A 27066-nucleotide genomic window follows, 5' to 3' on the forward strand; every position below is an offset into this window, starting at 1 on the left:
CAAAAAATACATAACTACTAGTGAGTGCGAACATTATCATAGCCGAACTCTTGCCTACGTGAAACCTGGTGCGGAACTACAAAGACAAAGACCTGTATGGATAAGTGTGAACTAATCGTGTTCAAAGTAAAAAAGAAAAAAATATTCATTTTATACGTACAACTGGAAATACGGAGAAGACTTATAACGAAGAAGATAGTAACAAATTGATTTAGGAATTGTAAAAGTTAAAAAAATGCAAATAGAACAATGTAATAAGAATAAGGCATGAATAGTAAAGTATATGGATGGTATGCATAAGATAGATTATATATATATATATATATATATATATATATATATATATATATATATATAACAAAGCGCGAAGAAAGTACAATAGAACTGTACAAGAAACAATAAGTACTCTTAATGAATTCAAACTGAGTAACAGTAGTATACTGATAAATAGTAGAAATAGTAATGTTTCAAGATCATAGTTGTAAGGAAACTAGGTGAACATAAATTGATTTTTCTTTTTTCTTTCATAAATTTACTTGCTCAAGCTATAACACTATCCCCCCTATACCTTGGGCGAGGGCGCCCAATATACTGAAGACCATATAGTAACCTTCAGTTCCAATGGGTGAAGGAGGGTGTTAGGATACAAATTGTGGGCCCCTATCCTTTCAGGATACGGCCCTGTTTCGATTTGTGAAGGGATATTGAGAATAATGTGAGAAATTTCCCTCTTAAAAATCCCTTTTCAAAAGTTTTGCTCCCTCTGAAGCGGCTCCAGGTAAGAATACATGACCCAAACCTTTCTAGAGAAGTACTATGAGATACAGACTATGTACGTGCCAAATTACATTGTGAAATCTTTAGTAATTACGACAGAATAAAAACAAAATTACCAATATCCTACTCTGTGAATATATCTAACCAAATATATAAGTAGACAATAAATAGGACAGAACATAAAAGTTTCTAACACAGTACTATTAATCTGGATATTATCATTCGTGACTTATTGTTTTTAGAATGAAGCAAGCTTTCCTATGGTATCATATCCATGCGTCCATGATACACGTGGAAAGGAAAATTATGGATAATTCGGAAAAATTTCCCCTAAAATTCCCGTTTCTAAAGTTTACGGCCTTTGAAGCGCCCCTGGATAAGATTACACTACCTTAATGTTTATAGAAAATTACTATGCGGTATATGCTGTGTGTGTGCTAAATTTCATTCTGATATCTCTATTTTACTATGTTATTTGTTATTACTTTACTGGGTTAATTGACATAGTATGACAATGCAATAATGTTTTATTTTGTTCCTTTCAATCTTCAGTATGAATGCTAACCTTGCAAACCGAGAAATCTGTCCTATTGGCCATGAAAACTTATGTTGTGGTTCAGACATTGTACGACTTCGTCAGAAAGGAGCTGAAGAAGTCAGCAAAGCAAGTTCAGAAAGAAGAGATAAGTTGTTAATTTCAACAGGAGGAAAAATACACTCAAAATGCAAGCAGCGCTACAGCAACACAAAAGACATTAAAAGTAAACAACAAAAAAGATTTGAACCACCAAAGAGAAGTGCTAGGGTATCTTAAGGTCCTTCTAACAGCCAAATAAATTGTCTCTTCTGCGGTATTACAGTCACACCAGGAAGTGCTGGTATTAGTTATGTAAAAACAGAAGTAATTGTGAATAGTATTATTGAGTGTTGTAATAGTCGTTTAGATGAACGGGTGAGTATCGTGAAAGGAAGAATAGAATATTATGGACATTACCTGCACGCCGCTGGCTGTGTTTACCGTCACTCTTGTAGCAGTAATTTTCGTTCTGAGCTTTGCATACTGCTACAGTTCCATAATGACTAAGAGGCGAAACGCAGTAGATCTGGCCGACCCAAAAACAAAGATTAAGAGCAAGCATTGTTAAATGGTATTTTGTAGGTATAATATAAAGTATGATGACCGGGAAACCGGTACAGAGGGCTTTACGTGGACATCTCTTGTTAGACAGATGCCTCAACTTTCTAATTATCTCAGATCTAGAAAAGAACAGCGCACAATTTGTGTCACTAGTAAATGAAACAGAAACGCTATATTCATCAATGATATTGAAACAGATTACAATCGAAAGTGACATAAAGTCGGATACGCTGATCGAAATAAAGAAAATTATTGACACAAGAAAGATAGAATTAGGCCACAGGTCGGAAACAAGTTTACTTTGGGCAAACTATCAGAAAATGTTGCAGGTTGTCCGATCACTCATCAAAGCAGATCGCACAGGGTCCTGGATGATGCACCTGGAAGCGATGTTAGACTGTCTGCCAATATTTGCTGCTGCTAGATACTATAACTACCTAAAATCTGCATATATCTATGTGCAAGAAATGAGTCAACTGCAGAGCCGCATCCTGATGTATATATCGCATTTGCCAAGGGATTCGATGTGATTCGCCGCAGTAACCATTTCTGGGCAGGCCTTAATCCAGATCTAGTAATCGAGCAGATATTAATGAGATTCTTAAAGACCAGTGGGAGGTTGATCTACGGAAGTGGCATGACTGAAGAAATGAGTGCTTTGTGGACAATGTCCACATCTCTCTCATCTCAATATCACGATGCCATGCAGGAATTCAATGGTCTTACATACACAACCAGTCATCAGCATCGAGAAACAAAATTGTCAAGGATGAAAAGAGATCACTGACACTTGGAGAAGATTAAAGAAAAGCTTGTAACCTTTATGCCATTCTCACCAGACTCTTCTTTGAGAAATATTGTTACGGGTGTTATTGCCAAAGAGGATGTCAATGTGCATAATTCACAGATGATCGGGAAAAATATTGTACAAAATATAATTGGAAAACCAATTTTAATGCATCATTTAAAAGAAAAGACCAAGCAAAAACCCTTGCCAACGAGTCCAGCATTAAAATTGACAAAGACAGAACCATTGATCCTGCTCTTTTCTTGTGGTTATCAAAAACTTGAGAACTTTCTTTAGAACGTGTATTGAGCGATGAGCTCAGTCCATTTGCAGTAGCCATGTTTGAGGCCAAATAAATTTCGTAAAAGTGACAAAGCTCAACTGGCTCATACGATTGAGGTGTATATTATTAAGCAATCTAAACAAGCTATTATGGATTCGGTTTCAGCAACTGAACATTATGTGTTAGATGGTAGTTCACTTTTTCATCGGTTGCCTTGGATAAAGAGCAAGAGTTATGGTGGCATTGCACGTTCGTACGTAGAATTTACCATAAAACATAATGGTAAAGTAAATGCTATTTTTGACTTTTACGAAGCTGGTCCTTCCATCAAGGATAATACACATCATCGAGGAGGCCAAATCGCCCATTTCACTATCAGCTTCAATGAAGCAACAGCGTTTCTAGGGGGAAAAAGATGATTTTCCTGCCACAACTAGCAACAAACAGGAACTTTTCACATGGTGGCAAAAGAACTGAAGAAAAGTGGCTGCAGTGTTATCAATGCATCAGGAGATGCAGACGTAGACATCGTCAAAGCATCTGTCAAGTCATCAGAGCAACATTCAACAATATTGATTGGGAGGATACAGATTTACTCATCCTCCTTCTTTATTGTGCTCAGTATGATAATAAAGGCCTATATTTTCGTTCGGACAAGTCTACACTTCATAAGATATATGACATCAATGAAATGAAACGTGTTCTGGGTGGTAATGTATATTTTCAACTGTTGTTCATTATGCTTAAACAGGATGTGATTCAACTTCGCACACATTTGGTGTAGGAAAGAAGTCAGTATTCCAAAGATTCATAAGCAGTGAAAAAAATCAGAACTGTGGAAATGTGTTCCTGTTGCCACATCAAACAAAACCTGTTGTAGCATCGTTAGGGGTAAAGGTAATGGCTATCTTGTTTATACGCAGAAATACTGACCTCTTTGCGCTACCAACTCTTCAGAAAAGAAAAACTGTTTCTTCCATGTCACTCATCACTCCAGAATGCCTTCCTCCTACTGAGTCCTCTACAAAATACCACAGCTTTAAAGTTTATTACCAAATCAAGGTTTGGATCAGAAATGACAGTGACATGAATGCAGTTGGTTGTAGGTGGAAACTATGGCACAATCAGTATATACCTGTTATGACAGATACATCTGTTGCACCAGAAATTCTTCTTCATATGCTCCACTGTAATTGTTCAACTGCCTGCCTAACAAAACGGTGCAGTTGCAAGAGATGTGGACTACCATGCATATCTGTTTGCAGACCTTGCCAAACAGAAAACTGTGAAAATATTTTCAATGAATCTGTTTGGGATGAAGAATGTAACAAGGACTATTCGTAAATACGTTAATGTTTAATAAAACGTATATTAATTTTGTGTAAACTAAGGACAAAAAACTTTTCTTTACTATTTAGATGTAACAAATGTATTTTAAGACTATAAAAAATACACTTCAAATACATTAGAATGAAAACTGAGGAAACAAAATATTTTGAATGAAATAGTATGGGAATAAAAAAAATCGTACAATGATTGTTTGTAAATATGTCAAAGAAAAATTCTGTAAATTTTTGCTAAAATAAGAATAAAGAAAGTACTGTTTAGAATTTCGGTGTAGCAGATGTGTGTTAAGTCCATAAAATTATGAGTAGACACTAGAATAACTTTTGTACTATGAAAACTGTAGAATATGCTATTTGTTGCCTACTTATAGCTTCGGTTAGATATATTCACAAGGTAGGATATTGGTAAATGCTTTGTTTTCTCGTAACTATTGAAGACTTCAGAATTTAATTTCTCATACATATAGTCTATTCATCATAGTAATTTTCTAGAAACATTAAGGTAGTGTACTTTTATCTGGGGCCGCTACAGAAGACGCAAAATTTCTGAAAAGGGAATTTTAGGGGGAATTTTTTCGAATTATCCACAATTTCCCTTTTCACGGGTATCATGGACGCATGGAGATGATACCATAGGAAAGCTTGTTTTATTCTAAAAGCAATAAGTCACGAATGATAATACCCAGATTAATAGTACTGTGTTAGAAACTTTTATGTTCTGTCCTCTTTATTGTCTACTTATATATTTGGTTAGATATATTCACAGAGTAGGATATTGGTAAATTTTTTATTCTGTCGTAACTACTAAAGATTTCACAACGTAATTTGGCACGTACATAGTCTATATCTCATAGTACTTCTCTAGGAAGGTTTGTGTCATGTATTCTTATCCGAGGCCGCTTCAGAGGGCGCAAAACGTTTGAAAAGGGATTTTTAAGAGGGAAATTTCTCAAATTATTCTCAATTTCCCTTTCCTCGTAGGTCATGCACACATTTGGATGGCACTAACCGAAAGCTTGTTTTATTCAGAAGAGAATGATGCACGAACCATAATCCTAGGATAAATAGTGATGACCCAGTAGCTACTTGAATGAAAGTCTAAGATTGTAAAAGAGTTTCCAACCATTTTGGATGCCATCTTGAAAATTGGGTCTTTCCGGTGGTCAAATTTTGGTAAACTTTTAATATGTTATTCAGCACATTTGATACTACCGAAAATCGTTGAGAAGCCTATTGTAGGAATTTATTGAGGGTTAAACCGTATTTTCAGCCGCCTATGAAATGTTATATAAAATAAACGATATTCTCCTATTTTCTTCATACCTTCAATGGTCGTCATGGCCAAATTAATTCTTTTATAAGATAGCTTAAGTCATGGTTGTACGAATACAAGCTGGTTAATCTGTAACGTCTATGGGTTTAGTTTTCAGTCCGCCTTGCGTTAACACCTAGTCGGGCGTCTTTTCATTTCTGTCTTCAGTTGAATTGCAAAGGTTGTTGTTTTGCGTGCTAATTGAAGTTCTTGGAAAATTAAAAAAAAATCTTGTTGCTGCTGGTTGAAAAACAGCAGAGGACTGTGCAGTTGAAGCTCTAAAACGTAAGATAATTATTTCATAAATAAATCAACCTAAGCCTCTGTTAAATGTTTACCAAGCATTTGTCTTTGATATTCATATTTGAACAGAAAACAGTGGGGTGACGACTATAGGTTTAAGAAGATTTGTGATCTGCCTTACATCGTCAGGTATACCGAAGAATGTTTTTGTTTACGAAAATATTAATAGAAGCTTTAAAATCATTTTAAATATTTTGTTGGGGTGAAAGGTATCAGCTACAAAATTTTGGTGCCAATATCTTGTACCCTTTGATAGGACGTCATAGTAGTCACGACGCCTGGTTGAGTGGGTGACGACTACAGGAGTAATTGGGAACAATTTATTTCTTTTGGATGATTTTGCCTTCTTTCCTCTCCGAGATGACTAAACTGTTGAAGTTTCATCTCTGTAACTGCTTTTCAAATGTATAATATTTAAAATTGTCGTATAACGAGATAATATTTTAAGAAAAGCATATTAACTGTTTCACTTTGCCATGTTTTCATTAGTGCCAGAATTTTAAATTTAACTCCTATTTTATTTAAAGATCTTACCTCACTTATTTATGAGCTATTGGCAGGTGGTGAGACGTCTTAGAACGTGACTCTTTCTTACCTACGATATTCATATTTTTTCTATATTTTCAGATGCTGTAACTATGAACGAAACTGCCAAAAGACGGAAGATTTTACATATTTTGAAGATGCGATGCACAAAGCCTTTTTTGAAGTACGGTCAAAGTCTATGAGTATCAAGAAGGCTGCTGTAATTTTTGGTTTTTCTCGAATGACGTTATCAGATAAAGAAAAATGGGACAAAAAATGTTCTTTTACGACAAGAGGAAGACATTGTTGTAAAATAATTAGTATATCTTGCAAAGAAAGAATTTCCAAGGAAAACGCACGATCTCCTGGATACCGTGCAGAAAACAATTAAATCAGATGGCCAGAAGTCAGCTTTTCCAGAGGGAAGATCTGGTGAAAAATGATACAAAGTAAGTAATGCCAGGCTTTACTTTTACTTTTGATTAATTAATTGCAAATCTGACGAAATTTTCAAAATTAATGCTGCTCACTTTATTAGTAAATAGTATGGATTGAAACTAACTGTTTCATGTGTAAACAAAATATTACAGTAAATTTCGTCCCACTTGCTGTAAATTTCTTAGGTACACAATTTGTCTGGACAAATGTCTTAATTTCCATGTTGCTATTACCTCACCTATTTTTTATTTTTTATGCAATTTTTGAGGGAGGAAAGTTTGTTTGAATTCGTTGTTAGCTTGACTCTAACATTATAAAATACTTCACATTCCCTCTCTGCGTAAAATTGATTTCATATCTGATAAAATTTCTAAAAGTAACTCTGCTCATGTTATTACAAACATTATGAATTGAAACACATCCTTCCACGAGTAAATAATATTACATAGATATTTCGTCCCATTAGCTAGGACTTATTTAGTTGTAAAGTTACAACCAGGAAGTGGAAGAAATTATTTGGTAGTAATAATTTTTGTTACACGTGAAAAAATATTAATTTTGATTCATAATGTTTGTCAGTAAAGTAGTTAACTAATAAACCGTGTTTTATTTTCAGCTTTTCCTATCACGACATCCGATTCTCAGCCTGTGAGCTGCATAGTCCGTAACTACCGGAAGAGCTCAAGTTTCTGAACAAAACCTTCGGAACTAGTTTGAAAAACTAAACGAGTTGTTACTGGGTGAGAAATGAGTGGAATAGTTTAGTGAACCAATGGGGATGAAACAAGCTTCCAACTATGCCCCGAAAGTGGAACTGTAATTGGAGTAAAATGGTGAAAAAACTTTTATGAAATTAAACACGGAAACGAAAAGGAAACCATAACACGTATGTGCTCATTTTCTGTAGATGTAGAAAGTTTACCCGGAATGTGCCCAGAGCCCGAAAGAACGCAAAACGACACAAAAATGCATGTCTTCAAATTTGGACATACTTTAATGTGTATAAATGAATTGCCTTCTAATGGTGGACATAAGGAAATATGTCGATTTTTTGACATTGCGGATATGTCCGCTGTGAACATAAAAATGTGAGCAACTATAGTATGTAAAAATGATCTACTGCCTTGTTTTTATTAGTTTTGACGGATTAGTATGTTACGTTTTAATCACTGGAGCAATTATATCATTGCTTGAGATGATATAATTGTATGTCAAAAATTTATACACATGCGCGGAAACCTGATGCGGTTGTCGTTTGTCTCTATTTATCAGTGTTACCAATGTAGCACTTTATCGCTTGATCTAGAAATTTTAAGGATATTTTTATCATAAACTATTGGTTCATTTATAGAATAGAAATTTAGCACCTTTTAAATGTTGTCTAGTGACTAAACTAGTATTATTTCCATTAAAATTAATATTTCTGGCGTGTTCTTGCATTGTGTTTAGTGACAATATTATTCACATTTTTGACAGTGTGTTTAATATCATTACGACATGTGTGTGTGCCCTATTACGGACAGGTTTGGCATATATATTTATTTCATGTCAATGTCTTTGGGCTCTGTGTGTGATTGTCTACCCTTACATTAAGCCACTTAAAGAAGTTTGTGAACTTGCTCCGGTACCGTGGGGAATAGGACTCTCTGAATCTGGATGGATGAAGTAAAATGTGTCTTCTGTTGAAAGATTCTGTGTCTGCGAGTGTGGGAAGTAAGCCAATATTAACTCAACCGTTGCAAACTCCCGTGATGGAAGGCGGTTTCAATGGAGATTCTCTTGTAAAATCACAAGTCACTCTTCCTTCTCCGTATAAGAAACATCTCTGGTGACCAAGAGAAGTGGAACACAAGAAAACAGGAAGATCAGCTCAGAAGTTCCCATCAGCTGTTTGGTCTGGTGAATGAAAGCAACTCTATGAGAAAAAGGAAGCTGACAAAGGAGATAAATCCCTCTCTGAAGAAGCCAGAAAACGAAAAAGACTCGAAGCTGAAACAAGAAACAAAATCACAATTACAAAGCCACGCAATGAATATAAGTTATGTGCCAAGTGTAATGAGTTAGTAATACTTACTGGAAACTCTACATGTATCAAATGCAAAAAAAAATCTTTCACGTTAATGGTATCTTCAAATCACACAAAGAATTTTTTTCAGGTGTGGATGAATCTAATTTAGATGTGGAATTCATGTGCAAAAATTGTTTCGATGTGGGTGATAGTCTTGATGATAATATTGACTTACTTTTACATGCTAGCCACAGCCGTGTAATACATATTAAATAAATAAATTTGATTTGCCTAAAGTTATTCCAAAAGAGAAACTAATCCAATTAACAGAATATATCATTCGAAAATTTGAATATAGCTTGAAGAAAAGAAAAAAATACGTTATTTTAATTATGTGCGTCATAGCTTAATTACTATATCCACATTATTAACTGCAACAAATGATTTCATTAGTGCTTTTATTACTTTGACTGTTTACACAATTATAACATCATCTTTAGCTACAGGTATTGCTGTTATTACAGGAATATCTTCTAAACTTAATGTTAGTAAGAACAAGAATGAATATAAGACTATTTTATATTGAATTAACTCTTTAAAGAATAATTAGAGATGATAATAACACTGAATTGTGATATGGATGAAGAATATATAAAATATACTATTTTTAAGATTAAACGAACACTTGAGGTATAAAAAATAACGGAGCCGAGCGGATCAAAATTTCTTTTATAATAAATGAGTAGGGTCAAGAAAACTGTTAATTGGGATGTGCAAGAGATAATTGAGGAAAACATGACTGAGAAGTGAAATGCAGAACTTATACCTGATTATATACGTTGTCTTCTCTTGAGTTCTTCTGGATGTGGAAAACATTTCCCTTATTTAACTTGTTACTACAGCCAGTGTGGTTGAACAACAATTATTGCTACATTTATTCTAAAAGCATGAATCAGTCAAAGTTACAGGAACTACAAGAACGATTTGAAGGAGAATAATTAAAATGTAAGAAACAGAAAGCAAAATTTTAAAGTTATAATGGCTCAATTGTACCTATTGATGACTGTGAAAAATACTCTATTGTTGTATATGATGATTGTATTTTAGAGAGAAAATACTGTTAGAAATTACTTTTCAAGATACTAATTTACTAAATTCAACAATACTAATTTAAACATGTGTACAATGAGTTTCTAGGAGCAGATAGGTCTTACGATATATTTAGATAAATATATTCTACTTATTGATAAAATGATTATGGGTTTTACAGTTACCGATATGAGAGGGAAAGTAAATAATTGGCAAGTATAGAAACAAGACAAAACGTTATATAATCGTTTCACGCTTTCTGGAAACTTTTCCGTCACGTTTATTAACGTTTCTTCACGTTTACAAGATGTATTGACGTTTTTCAATGTTTCTTTAACATTTTCTAAACGTTTACATTTATTGACGTTGGTTAGTTTTCTTTATAATAAATGGATGAGAAATAAATTGAAAGGAACCTTAAGATAAAGGAGTTACTTATTAAATGTTTTAAAAATTAGAAACAAGAAAGATCGTTAATATACCCAAGTACAAAAAGAAAGAACAACCCGTAATTAATGCTAATGAGAATTTAGGTAGCGTGATCAAAGAAGTAGTAGAACAAAACAGAAATCTAATAACAGAACTTGTTCCACTTGCAAATAGGAGTACGAGAGTAGATTCAAAATATTTTGCAACACCTCGAGTGTTTGACGGTTTTATAGAGGAAGGTGATTCGTGATTTACTAAAGAGATGAATCAAATAAAAAACAAATTAAAGATAGAGTAGAACGAGTAGAGCGTTTAAAAAACAAATTAAAGATAGAGTAGAACGAGTAGAGCGTTTAAATCAATCATTGGAACGAGATATTATACTAAAGGAATGATGATTGAGGAAAGTGATATAAAAATAAACAAAATAAGAAATTTCAATGTTATAATTTGGGAAAAAAACTTATGAAGGAACGGAAGGCTTATGGGAATTGTTAACAGTTAAAATTACTAAATATATTGAGGATTATATTATGGATGATTTTATGAGTTGTGAAGAAATAATAATAAAATCAGATGCTGCGTTCCAAAATTATGATCCAGATAATAAAAGAGTTGCGTTTAGTAGAAGTAAAAAATATTATACAACCTATTTGGGAGACGAAGTTTTAAAAAAAGCTTTCCGTTAACTCCTATATCTAAAATGTCGTCTAAGTCGGGAGAAGGAATTAAAAAATATACTGAACTGCCTATAGAATATATTTCAATGAATGATATTCGAAAGTTAATAGATAGATGAAATGTTGGAGCGGAAAAAGCTGGAAATAATAAGTTTTAAAATGAGAAAGTAGGTATAGTAAGCATGATTAATAAGAAACCTTCACAATATATTCCTAACTATCAACATTGTATAGGTTATTTGATGGAAGTTATTCATTGAGAATTGTGTTATTCACTATAAAACTCACGAAAGTGTTTGTGTAGGTGACCCTTTATTCACCACTATGATGAGATGCGAATTTATATATTATATCCCTAAAAAGTCCTGATAAATTTGGATTCAAATTTGGCTGCTAACAAAAGTAAAGTCAAGATATGTACTAAATGTCATTCCCTATCTTCGGAAGGACCAAGAATGATGTCGGAACTTACAGTTACGTGAATATATTGTTCTTAAAGACGATGGATCCTATTTTCAACAGAGGAATGAATGTCACTTGCAGTAACTTTTCTTACAAATTAAAAAGTTGCCGAATCTTTGAAAAAGAAACAGACGACCTTCATTGGTACTATGTACCTAAATAGAAGAGAACTTCAGAATATGTCTTGAATTAGAAAGGTAACAAGATGTTCACTACAAACGTATCTGATGATCAATAAGGAACTCCAGTCACACAGTACACAAATGCAAGCGCGAGAAAAGTGTTGGTGTCTTGAATTCAGTGAATACAAGTTGAAATAAGAATATTGTGCAATTATTATCCTCATTTTCAGATGTCTTGTATGATTCTAAAAGTTCAGATGTCTATATCTCTCTTTTACTCTCTTCCGTATCTCATAACTAATATTATAGTTCATTATTGAATCACATAGTCCTCACAGTTGCGGCCCTTCCTTTCTCTTCACGGTACATTATATCTGTAGATGAATATTCTCATAAATATGAATAGCGTCGATTTAAAAACGTAAGCGGATCTATGGAATGGATGATACATGTTGTTGTGTTTAATTTAACCTATAAGACAATAAATCGAAAAACCGACATGGAACGGACATTCGAATCTAATGTAGTTCATTCGATAAGTATAACAAAGATATGTTCATGCACAAACAAGAAGATGCCATGGACAGCAGAGGAAATCATACAACTTTACTCTCATATCTATTCTGTCTATTAATACAGAACTTGGTACACACATATCTTATCAACATATAGTATTTTTCGAGATACATTTGGGTTGTGTTTATTTACCTGGGGCCACTCCAGAATAATCCAAAGTAGATGGGGGATTTCTTGAGAGACTTTTCCCGAAAGTCTCCGAATTTTTCATGTTAAAGTACGTTATGGGCACCAATTCGTACCACCTCTGGAAAACATGTTTCATGAAATATAAGCCATGACTTTCCAATGAACGGTGTTGATTCAATAGCTATTTCACTACAGATCTACTATTGTCATTATACTAACAGGGTTTATGGGGACCAGGGACTTACTCCTTTGTCCACGGCATCTAATATTTTGTGCATGAAGATATCTTTGTTATGCTTATACAATGGACTAGGTTTGATTTGAATGTCCGGATGACAGATTCATGTCCGTTCCTTGTAAGAATATGGATCTTTTCAGAGATGACTGTGCACTAATGCTTCAACTGCTAAATGCATCGACGGCTTTATTCAACATAACAAAGTTAATTCCTTAGCCAAAACACAATCTTTCATAATTAGTCACTGATTCTTACGCAACCTTCCCTTTCTTTAAGTACTTCACGGTCACGTAAGTACGCAGATGTAAAGGCACTTTTGGCGCTCATGATACAATGCACTAATAAAAGTACAAAATATTAATAATAGTTTTTATAAATAGATGCTTTTTATAGAGTTGAAATATTTCGAATATTAAAATAATAATAAAAAAGCTTAATTGCGATATATATACGTGTGTGTGTGTTTAGTGAGAAAAATGTTATATTTTTGTTTCACACTTGACTAATATAAGCTTAAAATAAATGAAAACTAAATATAACATTTTACGAGCATAACCTATATTACTTATAACTGCCAATAAATATGTCTTAAAATGTCTTATTCACACGATGTAACAAAACGGAATCATCTGAACTAAATCATATACATATTTTAAAATTCATTATATTCGACGTTCGCGTAATATTTACTTTTAGAAGCACAACATTACATTTTATGATGGGAAAATTTAATTAACTACAAGAAATTAAGAAAAGGTTTCTTGTGTTTCTGGTGTTTATTCCTTATGTCATTTGGTTTAGTAATATGTTTCTCAAAAGTATATTGATACTAGTGGGACTTTTTTCGTCTATTGCTTGCAACCCAACATGTGAAGAACTAGAGAATAAATTTGAAAAGATTAAGAGGGTGGTTTGCGATTGTACAGAAACAAATACTGATAAAATTTCAGAAACAACGAGTACTCTCCCGTTTACTGAAATGCAAACTCCAAAATCAACAAAGGTAAGACAATTCAAAATTACGTGAAGACCTTAAAGGTATTTGGACTCACAAACATGATAAATATTAAGAGTATCATCCTCTTTGTACTAAAAAGTCGATACTATACACATGTATAATAAGAAATTCGATTTTTTGATATTTTGTTTAGTTATGAAATATTTAAAGTAATAAAACAAAATATTGCAAAATTACTCACACCTCGTATTAACTAAACATGATGATACAACGGTCTTTTTTCTCTTATCCGACAAATATTAAAATATGTAAGTTATTATAGTATGTTTGAAGTAACTAAAATGTATTATTATGTTAAGGAAAAAGAGGAATAACACAGTATGCATTTCTAAATAATAAATTAACTATCACATCTAATAGTGTAAGCAACCAATACATTGTAAATATATATATATTTTGTCCAACATTAAATTCAAAATCTAACTGTTATTTAAGTATAAAAATAGGAATCCCAAACAGAATTGAATGCTTTATAGTTTATCTTCTACACCTTATACAGGGTTTCCAATATACAATGCAACCCGAAGTTTGGGATAGTAAAACGTTTGAACCAGAAGGGTACACAAATAACTGTTATAATAAAATGAAACCTTGTTCATGCATATATTTTTAAACTAGGAAGCATTTATTCAAGAACACTAGGAACCACACAGTGTTGCTAGATGTAACCGAAGGTGTAAATCAATTATTTTACAAGATACGGAGATTACTTATAACTCATACCTATAGATGTTCTGTCGTTAATTTTCGGTTTATATAGTTGGAGTACCTTGGAAACTATGAAATGGACAGAAACATTTTTCATTTCTACCGATAACTAATCGGATGAGGCCTCTGTAAAGAGATACTAGGGAAAACATTGCTTTCATAATTTAACATTCTGAATTGTCAACAGTGCTGACGTTTCAGTTCATCAAAAGGTGTTGTAAGTATCTGTCTAAAGTATGCAATCCTTGAAAACAATGAAAGAGAAACTTCGAAATGTTCATGAGAAAACTCTTACTTACATACACCCGGCAAAATTGTTACTCATAACGAACTGAATTGTCCGTTCTACGGCATATTCTGGAAGTGCTTCATTTTCAGTGAATAGCAGTGTTGTCGGGTGCATGTAAGTAATTTTTTTATCTTGATAATTTCGAAGTTTCTTTTTATTGTTTCAAGAATTGCATAATGTAGATAGATCCTTAACACACCTTTTCATGCACTGAAACAGCAGAACTGTTGTCAATTCAGAATTTTAATTTATGAAAACCACGTTTTCCCTAATAATTCCTTACAGATGCCTCATCCGATTAGTTATCGATGGAAATGAAAAATTCGTTTTTCCAACACATACTTTCCAAGCTACTTAAACTTTATAAACTGAAAATTAAGGACAGAACATCTATGAGTTATGAGTGAATTTACGTGTTTTGTAAAACAAAAACAAACTTATTTTCACCTTCGGTTACATCTGACAACACTGTGTAGTCCTTAGTGTACTTCAATCGTTGCTTCCTAGTTAAAAATATTTGCATGAACAAAACTTATAACCATTATTTGTGTACCCCTTCGGGTTCTGAAGTTCTACTATCCCAAACTCTCAGTTGCATTGTATATTGGACACCCTGTATTTGTTATTTGAGATATGGTATAGCCAGGAGATTAGTGTACAATTGACAGTTAGTAATCGCTTACTCTTTGATAATGTATAAACTGGCTGACAAGATATGTGAGAAACAATATATATAAGTTCTAATTACAGTCAAAAATACTTTTACACCACGACTAAAATAAGGATAATTAAATCCTTTTGTATGCTATTGAAAACATACAGGCATAAAATATTCAAGTACCCTTTATATAGTTGTAAATCACTGAAACCTACTTAATGTTATATATTTCATTCAAGGAAAGATATATAATTGCCTACAATTTTCTGTATCTGCTACCACACTTATCGTTCTGTAATGAATATTAACATATTTTGTTTATTACCATTGACTCAAAAATACTTTCAAATTGATAATAACTATGTCTGATAGTTTAAGGAAATTGAATAAATTTGTGAAATTACCCGGCAATACGCCATTTTTTCGCGATTTGAATCTCAGATTTCTTGCACTTAAGATCTTACATTATTCCATTTTATCACTGACGTGTCGGGAAACGTTCATTAAAAAGGAATGAATTAAAAGGAAAAATATATTCTAATAAAAACATTTATATTGTGCTGATCCTTATTTATATGCTCCCTGAGTTATTTGAATCTGAGCTCCTAACATAGTTCTATATCAGAGCAAAATAATCATTACACAAATTGGATCAAGTGAATTATATTAAATTGTGTACTAAACGACCTCAAAATTATAATGAATTTACAATAAAGAATAAGAGGGAAACACATATTGTAAGTTTGGAAAGATAGTTGTAAATTGATACATATATATGTAATGAAAGTAGTTATTATTAAATAATTATAATTAGAGATAAGTTTCGAAAAAGCTTGATGATGTATTTGTGGTGAAACACTACCTCAAAATAATTTCTCACATGAATATTACCTATTAAAAATATGATATCTGAATCCATTATGACGCATTTCAAGATTACTATATAGTACTAGATTACATCTACCTTTCTCAATCCTACTTAACCTTTAGTGTCACATCATTTAGACGTTCCCAGCTTATAACATGAATTTCGTATTGCATGCTATGAATGCATTAAAAATTGAAGTAACTTGGAGATATGATATGAGAAAGAAGAAGAGGTACAGTGCTTCCACGATACAAATGTTTCACATATGTTTTCTTCTTTTCTTTACAACATGTGACTGCATTGGGCATTAAAAAACTTCTTTAATAAAGTTACAGAACTTACCTACTTAGAGAACGTGATAGAAAATTAGCCATACTATGAATGTTATTATTTCGTTGTTTAAAGTCGCCTGAAAAATGGAAATTGGGGATGATGATATTTCTTTCGAAAGCACCACATTTGGTTTTAGCTTTGCCTCTTTCACAATGTGTTATTTTCTAGATTTACTTTCTTCGCGATATAAAACATTCGGTGCCTTGTGTCAATTCTTTATACTATCTTTGTTACTTGTGTTAGCTCTATACTGTGAAAGGTCAGCCTTGGTCATTAACAGAAACGTTAAAACAAACTTATCGCTGATTTATTGGATGTTGTATTGATAATGAAAACAAATGCTGGTACATCATACGGGCTACATAATTTGTAACTCATTTACTGTTAAGTGGATGTATATTAGTTTATACTTTCCGTGGTTCCTATATTAGTTAGACGTGAACCACATAGCCTAATAAAACTGTTATTACTGCCTAATTAAATTTGATGACAGTTCAAAAGGACCTCCATACTACATTTATTATAAACCAATCCCTCATGGACCTCGCCAACTTCAAGCCCGCCTTCAAAACAAGACTGTTCTTCACTAACAGAAAGAAAGGATATTATTTGCAATATATGAAAAAATGAGCTAAGATATAGCAAAGAACTTTAAAAGCAAGCCTTGTTTCTTAATCAAGCCAGAGAGAACGACTTGATTAGAAATATGGGCATCATCACGATCAGTTCCTGCATCAGGGTCGAATGAGTTCTGTTTTCAGGAAAAGGCATGAACAGTATTCTGGTTGTTATATTACGGAATATTCCCTTTGTGCTTCCACAAGTATATGTGGTTTAATGAACTTACAGGTTTCCAACTCATTCCTGAAGATTGTAGCACTGCAGGTTTTTTGCTGACTTTTGAAAAAGAAGCTTTCAAGCCATATAGGTATACAATGAATCTACTAAACCATAAATCATAGTGCCACATTCCATACAAATGAATGAAACACATATATGTTTTTTGCGACTATACATATGGTGGCTCTGACAAATACTGCTGGGAAATTTGAGAAGACAACGATCAATGCGATATTACTAGGATTACTGTTACTAATAATGCGTACTTAATGCTTTACATGGATATAATTGAAAGAACCATTTAAACTTCCACTGGCTAATAGAAAAAAGAACAAAAGTGGCAACTTGTTTTTGCCTTTTGTATAATCATATCTTTTTGGGAATATACACTTGTCAGAGCCAGGCATTTGAATCTACGCAATACGTGACCTGAGCGCATAAAGGTGAAAAATATTAAAGAAAAGTAAACGGAAGAGACTAGTTGTATGCTGCTGTTATTTTCTAACAGTCAACTCCTTGTTCAACTGCAGGAACTGACCTTGATAGGTACCCATTGACTGAACGCTTTGTGATAAAAGGGCAACTATAATTACCCATGGTCTCTTGCATCTATAGAGCGAGCTGTGTGTGTTCTGTGCCACTCCCTCTGTCCGCTGGCTGTTTGGAAAAATATTGTTTGCTTTTCGTGGTTTGGTGAAAGGGATAAGACATCCTTACACACCTTGGGATAGTGGGAGGGAGCAAATGCAATGATCGAAATACGACTGATGTTAGAGTTCATAGTTTCGAGCAGTGGCGTATGCTGGTATGAAGGCATGGGCTACCACTGACCTTATATATTATTATTATTATTAATGATAATAATAAAAGTAATATAATAATAATACTAATAATAATAATAAGCGACATCATGAAACATACATTACAATGATCAGAAAGTTGTTGATGTTTTCTGTTTGAACTTTTGTTTTGAGACAATTAATGTTTTCCACTGTAAATGAAATTCCATCATACATTTGAGCAGTTAACTTCCCGTGGATTGCATTCGTAAAATTTTATATTTTTATCAATGTGACTTCCCTAAAGAGTCTCCTCTGTTACTGACGTCGGTCGTCATTTCATACCAGTCTTCGCAAAAATTCTGAGTACAGTAACGTAAGGCAAAAACGCAGCCAGTGATTATAATTGTTGTGTTTATTATCGGTACCGAAATAGTAAATTTTTGAATTGTGTTATCAAACGATTCTCGGGCCCTTTTGTTGCGGAGACCTTCTGAATTGGGTCCTTTTGATGAGGGACGCTTTGATTCGGGCCTTTAGACGCGGGCCTTTTGTCGTGGAGACCTCATGACGAAGGCCGTTTTGAAGCGGGGTGGTTTCGCTTGGGTCCTTTGGTAGCGATGCTCTTTTTCACCAGGGTAGCAATGATCTTTGAGACAGCTCCTATTGACTAGGTTCCTTTTGTCGTGGGATAATATTGACCCGGATCCTTATAATGAGGGTCGTTTTGATTCGGGCCCTTTTGACCGTAGCTCTCTTGTCGCGAGGCTGTTTTGAACAGCGCCCTTTTGTAGCAGGGACCCTTTTGACTAGAGTCTTTTTATGAGGGGCATTTTGATTCAAGCTCTATTGACACAAGCTGTTTTGTTGCGGAAATATTTTCACCCGAGCTCGTTTGACTTGAGGTTGTTTTCGCTTGGGCCATTTGATTACATTGCCCCTTTCGACAAGGGTACCTTTGAGCAGGGCCCTTTTGACTGGGGTCATTTTGACTCAAGCATTTCTGTTTTTTTCATTTTTTCTGGAAGTTCTGACATGGAACCGTATATATAACGCAGGAGCTGAAATACCTGGTGCAGGAGGCCTGGAGAGTATGAGTAAATCGATGATCAATCGATCCAGGGCGCTGTAAAATTAATTACACCACTGTTCATATATATATATATATCCTTCTATTCTCTCACACCATGTCTGGAGATGAATGTTCTGACTAATAGGCTAATGCGGCAAAGGCGATATACGCTATCAATGATAAACGTTATGACTTTTAACTTAATATATTTAGGAAATGAAACGAAAAACTCTATATCGGCCTTTCCTCAGCCCCGTTGGAAAAAACGTTACTGGTTATGATGTTGTTTAGTTACTGTATTATAGTGTTCTATACACGGAATAAATACTTATGTATTTAATATAATAATAAGAACCTTATTTACATTAATTACGGTCCTTGCTTTTCGACAGCGAAACATATTCACGTTCAGCGTATTCAGTTTCCAATTTCGAATACTTACATTGAGGCGAATGAAATCATTCACGCACAGGTTTAGGGCTTAGAAAATTGTCCTGCGAACATGTCGTAATAAATTGATGGAGAAGTAAAACCGCTAGTAGCAGTAATTAGCTCAGTCGGTCCCTATAATCCCTTAGTGAATTACATAAATCTTACAGATGTTATCTTTTTTTTCTCTTCTCTCTACATCGTGTCTGCAGATTGATGTTTGAACTAATAGGCTACAGAGGCAATTTTAACAAGTAAGATGATCTACTGTATCAGTGACATATGTTGTGGTGTTTAACTTAACATATAAGCCAATAAATTGAAAAACTGAGAATGCGACTATTTCCAGAGATGACAATGTATTGATGCTTCAATTCTGTGCCTTTACTTTATACCTATGGTTGTTCCATAGTCAAAATAAAACTCTTCAAAATTAATCACAAATTTTTATGCAGTTATCCCTTCCTTAGAGTACTGCGCGGTCACATAAACGTCACGGCGATGTTAAGGCACTTATGGCGACGAGGATACAATACCAATTTGAATATTTTTTTCAATTACTCTAAGTAGTTTCCATGTTAAGAGGCTAGCCTTAAGTAATTTTGACTTTCGAGGCTAGCCTTAAGTAATTTGTATTTTTTTTTACTCTGAAGAAAAAATGTAACATTTGTATTCTTGGCAAATGCAATTTTGATTACAATATTTAGTAGTTGCTTACAGTCTTTAATATCGTCTAATGTAAAACATTTTGTGTATTGTGTTAAATATTTGATTAATTAAGTAGTAAATGCTAACACCATATATATTTCCTTTTACGTCTTATAATTTTAATATTTTTCCAGTAAATTTTCAATCTAATATAAAGCTGGTATTATAACCTAAAATTGCAATTATTGCACTAAGACAACTAAACCTATCCTTGTAATTTATCTTATTAATAATTCTTTAGTTCCTATATCTTTAGCAATGTTTAATATTTACTGCTGTTTATTTGCTCATGGGATATGACTTACACAAATAATAAATATTGCTTCTTTAATATACATTGTCGAAAAAGATATTAATTTTTTTTGTTGTTTCATACATTTATAGCATTGAGTCTGTTGATATTGGTGTAGATATAGGTTTAGTACTAGAATTATACTTGCGAGCAATAATTATCATGTAATTCGATTACTTAAAATTTAAAGCTTTTTAGCTTTGTTGGAATCGTTACATTTTTGGTACTGTGTAGTTTTTCGTAGCCTGCATAAATGTTATATATTTCGTATATTTAATTTTTGTTTTTTTTATTTATTTCTTTATTTATTTATGGTTACATATAGATCACAACATGTATATTACCTAATGATAGTTTCCTAGTCAGTTTGTATATAGTTAGAGCATGCATGAATTCACTTACATAATTACAAATACACATTTATAGATATGTCCATTTTAATTAAAGAATCTTCAATAATATTGCACAATAGTTCTTAGAGAAGGGTCAGTTATAGTAAAATGTCAAGCTCAGGATTACTTTCAGCATAGGAGTTAAAAATATAACACATTCTCCTAATAGGTGACATGTATAGCTTATTTGTTCTAGCTGTAGGTAAATGAAAAGCAACATTTTTAGGGCGCGTGCGTTTACCTGGAACATGTGATTCTAACTGGGATAGTGAATACTCAGAGTCTATATTATTTTGCAATAATTTCATTAAGAAAATCAAGAGTTGGGTGGTACGACTACCTTCGAGAGATTAGATATCGTGCTCACGAATGAGGTCGGTATATTTTTCGAATTTTGGATATAGTTCGGTTTCCTTGTAAGTTAAGTACCTCACAAAACGAGAGTGAATAACTTCAAGACGTGCTTTGCTTTTCTGACTGTTAGGATGCCATATGATTGAAGAGTACTCAAGTTTAGATCTAACGTATCTATTGAACAGGGTTTTAAGAAGATTAGTATTTGAAAGTCAAACCAAGTGTGAAGCCGATGTTTCTGTAGGCTTCACTAACAATGCGATTGATATGCTTGTTGAATTAAATAAAGTTGGAGCTAATAGTGACCCCTAAATCTGTTACAGTGTCCACTCCTTGTACAGGAGTGTTGTTTATACTGTAATCAAATTTTAGATTATTAGTTTTCTTAGTGAATGTAATAAAGGTACATTTTTTAATGTTAAGATTAACTTTGTTCGATATACACCAAGTATGTAGTGCGCTTAGATCTTCTTGTAGTGCGAGAGCATCGGAGGGCTGGGAAATTCTTCGATAGAGTTTTACATCATCAGCAAATAATAATTTAGTACAATTTGGTAGCACATATGGGAGATCATTTATAAAAATTAAGAATAATAATGGGCCAAGGTTTGAGCTCTGAGGGGCCCATGACGTTAGAATCAAACTTCCAGTTGTTATATTTTTATAAATTATATGTTATCTGCGATGAAAGAGGTATGACATTAGAGAGCTTTGAGAGTCAAGTTGAATGAAATAAGCTTGTTCAATACGAAATCATCATCCAGTGTATCAAAAGCTTTACTGAAATCCGTATATATTGCATCCTCTTGATTTCAACTGTCAATTTGCTCCGCGATGAAGTGTATAAATTCAACGAGATTAGTTGTTGTAGATCTCTTCGGCAGAAAACCATGCTGATATGAAGATATTAAAGGATGAATATGGTTAAAAATTCTTTGATAAACGATAGTTTCAAATATCTTACCTGGGACAGATATTAAGGCAATGGGCCGATAATTTTGAACGTCATGGTTGTCGCAGTTCCTTTTCGGTATTGGTAAAATATTCGAAATTTTCCACTTGGATGGGAACAGGGACGATGATAGCGATTTATTAAATATCGCTAGAAGTGGATATTTTAGGATTTCAGCGCATGGTTTTATTACATATGGAGATACATCGTCCGGGCCAAGGAAGCTTCTAGGCTTGAGATTTTTAATTGCATTTTCTACTTCGGTCAGTTGTATGGGGTGAAAATTTAGGTTGTCAATTATTTCAAAAGTTTGAGATTTGAAGTATTTTGTCTGTCATATGTACGTGATGAGTTGCTGACGATTTTTTGAAAGTAGTGTTTAGAAGCATCTGCTATTTCTAAGTTATCTGTTAAAAGATTGTTTTCAAATCGAAGAGTGTTATGATCTGATTTTCTAGTTTTGTTTTTTTGCATACGACCAGAAAGCTTTTGGATATTCTAGTATATTTTGTACACAGTTTTTTTTAAGCTTCGTTGATTTCTCTATTAAGGAAGCTCTAACACTACAACATTTTTCGTGATGGTATTCTGAAAATAAACTCCTCCACGTTTCCATTTTTATGGTGGTATTTCTTACTCTTCACAAGTTTAATTATATTTCTAGTGAACCATATGGGATAGTTACTTGAATATCTTTTTGATGGAAAACATTTATCAAAGATTGAGTATAGAATGTTATAGAACTCTTCTACCGCTAGGTCAACATTAGCGCAATCACTTACCCGTTTCCAGTCAGCACGCGAATGTTCATTATACAAAAAAAAAAAAAAAATGCTTTGGAAAAATTATAACGTGGTTTTATTTCAGAAATTGAAGATTTGGGCTGTTGTGCCTGTCTAAATTCTATTAAGAGGGAAGGATGGTGAGGGTCATCTGGAACTAAGGGAGGTTGTTCGTGAGAAACAGTGGCATTAGAGATATTGGTAAGCACTAAGTCTAATGTCTTGCCGTAGAAGTTGATGATTTTATTAATACTATTTAAGTTGAGGTTGCACATAATATTATAGACGTCAGTGTAGATACTAGTAGCACTGTCAAGTTCAAAACTCGAACCTTGTATTTCCGGTAATTCCCAGTCACCTATTAAGAAAAGGTTGTCATTTGGTTTTACAATAACACATAGAAACTCGATGAATGATAAATACACTGAGGGTTTAGTGGCAGGGGGAAAATAGACTTAGCACAGGGTTAATGACATGTAATTATTAATAGCGATCTTAGTTATGACTGAGTCCACACCTAATTCTGGGGAAGGAATTTCGTAGGTACGGAAGTTCTTTTCTACAGCTAGATGTACACCGCCGCCAGATTTTTTGCCAGACAGAATTAAGTTACGGTCAGATCTAAATATTAAATATCTTTCGTTTACAATTTCGGAATCAGTGTGGGTATTTGTAAGCCACGTCTCACTTAGTGCTATAATATGATAATTACTACTTAGTATGTTTTTATATATGTTGTTGTGTTTTGATGATAGACACTTATGCACATGTGTTTACGATGCACTGAAGAGTCACTTATATTAAATGACTTTTCTATACTTACACTTTCTTGGTCTTCTACCAGAGCCTTGTCACAGTCAATTCTTATTTCCGTACGGGAAGGGGAAGAGTTTTGAGAGGGGGATAGTCCTTCCGTTCATAGAGTTGTAGTGTAGTCGCTTGACGGGTGGATGCCCTTAGAGTTGGAGGGGGTGGAAATGCGTTTTCGCTCTCTGCCGTTGCATTCGAGATGGAGGTTGAACATTTCTTTTCCTCTTTTTGTTCATTATTTAGGTCTGCCTTTGCCGCGGGGATTGAGGCTTCTGGTGGTGTTTGTCTTCTTTCTCTGGGACCGCTACCTCTTGCGTGTTTTGTTCAAGGTCGTACAGACAATGACGCTTGCCATGGATGTAGAGATAGCGATATTCAAGATAGGCAAAGTTACCGTTCATTTTCGCCTTAATCAGTGCTGATTAATTTTTTTGAGTTCCTCGCGAACTTTGTAAGAGAAATCTTGTTCAATATATATATTTGTGCCTCGAATTTTATTCCTGTTTCTTAGGACAATCTCTTTCTTTTTGTCCGAGAAGAATTTGGAGACAATTTGATGCGCATTGTCATTCCTCTTCCTTCCAGTACGTGCACACGTTGTAAGTCATCATCACTGAATGAGATTTTTAATCGATCGTTTATTGTGTCCCTGACTTTTTTCTGTTTCCTCCAAAGTTTCACCATCTTTTTCCAAAAAGTACTAAATTCTGTCGTCGCGATCGACCCTCAAGGTGATCAACTTTATCTTCTAGGTACCTTGCATGATCTTGAAGATACCTCAGTTCTCGGTTCACAAGGTCGAGATCACTTTCAACACTGTTCACTCTGTTTACTAGTGAGTTTATTGAAGCACTAATTTGCTTCACTTCTTTCACCAGTACCTCATTAGAGGTGACGAGGTTGTTCAAAATTTCTTTAATCTCGGCAATTTCACTTTTTCCACTTTATTGAGATTGCGGGGGGCCAGGGTGGAGTTTGACCCCTGCTATGATTAATAGTGCGAGAATCACTAAACTGTAAGATAAAAACGCCCGTGATGCTTTCATTTTCGGAAATTTTGAGATCGGAAGTTTCTTCGTGGCACTACAAAATAGGCCAATTCTAGCTCTCCACTGCTCGGTTGAGATTCCCATTGTGCACGTCACTGAACTTATGAGCTTCACGAAAACACGTCCGCGCTCGACAACTGACAACTGTTAACTGTGATATGGGCTTGATATTTGTGTTCAACAACGCATTGAGTATTTCAACTATCTTATTTTGTCAGTTTTAAATGAACAATCAGTATTTCTGAAGTATTTTATATTATAATTTTGTAATTCTTCCAGCTTACAGGAACAGAGTCCACTTTGTTTAAATGGAAATGGTTGGGTAAATATAAATTGGTTATATACGTCCTCGTGTTTTACTAGAATCAATTAGTTCAACTTTTAGTGGTCACGGTTGTCCCCCTTTTCTTTACATAACTCTTTTTATTCCAGTGTAGTATATTTTTAGTCTTCTTCATTTGCACTTGCTTAATTTTATTTAATTTCATTTTTTAAGTACAAGCCTTGATATTAATAACAGTAATAATATCTATGGCGTTATTATTACTGCAATTATTGATATCCATCTTTAGATACATTATATATCATACCGTTAGTTGATGTTGTTGTAGTTCAACTTATTATTAATAATGCTGATTGTTAATGTTCTCTTAGTAGTGAGAAACCTTTTATTCCGTTTTCCTTACACAACTTTTCAAATCGCATTGCAATATGTTTATCTAAATTTATTACCTTACTATTTTTATTTTTCATCGTCTCATTCGATTTGAACATTGTATTTTTATTTCTGCTGCCTAAAAGGGCATGGTACATAAGTCGCGAGTAACTTCGCGGGTGATTCTTGACGTACATATTGTGGTAAATACTACATAACTTTCATTCTGATGTGAACTACCTTAGGTCAAATGACGTCTGGCTCTTTGGGTTAATTGATCAACGCCCGGACTGCTCGTACTATCGTAAAACTGGCATACACTGATTTTTACAAGTATGGTGAACAGAACTGTCTGGCATTTTCTTATGTATTGAAACACACCCAAGTATATATATATATAAAGTAAGTGAGTGTGTATATTGCATCTACTCTTATCAACCTTGACCAATCTTTCCAGGCACTGGTTATAAATTCAAATTTATCCAAACTATCTTCTCGCAGCCGATGCATTGGAGTTTGAAGAAAGGTTCAATATGCAAAGAATTCGTTTTAAGCAGCTTACATTTTTAGTTCGTATACAATTTATGATTTAAAATGATGTTTCATAACTGAGGCTCGAAACGAAATCAAACATTCCGTCACTGTCCCTGTCATACCTCCAGTGTTCTTTCAGCATTAAGGTCATATTAAACACGAATTTACAGCTAAACGTAGGATTCAAAGAAGATATGTTCTACTGGATTTCGTGCGTACGGTTTTCCCTCGAAAGCAAAGTGAGAAGAGTTGTTTCTATACTCATGAGTAATTAAAACTAGACCTTGTACGTTATTTCAACATCAAGGGGATATATAAGATGTGCCTAAACGTTAATGTTGGATCTAAACGACATGAGTTCCCGTCATGAGGTTTCATACAAATTTATATTACGACCGTTCGGGGAAGTATGAAGAATGTTCCCCTTAGCGCATACCAAAAACGAAGCCATTTATTTTTTCTTTGTTTTAGAAATCATTGATCTTTTTGCCTTCCACTGTAAACCCGTAGGAAGAGTAAAGTCACAATTTAGCCATATTTAAATCGGAAAACTAAATAGATTAAACTTGATCAAGAATTAAGTGAACGAAACCAGAGTGACACACGAGATTGCTCCTTGTATATAAACTATCAAGAAGGCCGCGGTGAATGGTTAAATAAGAAAAAAATGATGGATTGGTGCCAAAAATAAACAATGTGTACCCAGTTGTTTACGTGTACCCAGTTAAGTGAGAAGTGATGCACTGACAAAAGTAAATACATTTAACTTACGAGATTTTAGGCACAAGAAAATATAAATCTGTGAGAGGAATATATAACATTAGCCATTTTGTTATATTATAAAAGGGTACTTGCTGATACAAAAGAGAGGTCTATGTTTCTGAAAATAATGGAAAACAGAA

The sequence above is a fragment of the Thermobia domestica genome, chromosome 1 (assembly GCF_964235325.1).
Source record: "Thermobia domestica chromosome 1, izTheDome1.hap1.1, whole genome shotgun sequence".
NCBI classification, from domain to species: Eukaryota; Metazoa; Arthropoda; class Insecta; order Zygentoma; family Lepismatidae; genus Thermobia; species Thermobia domestica.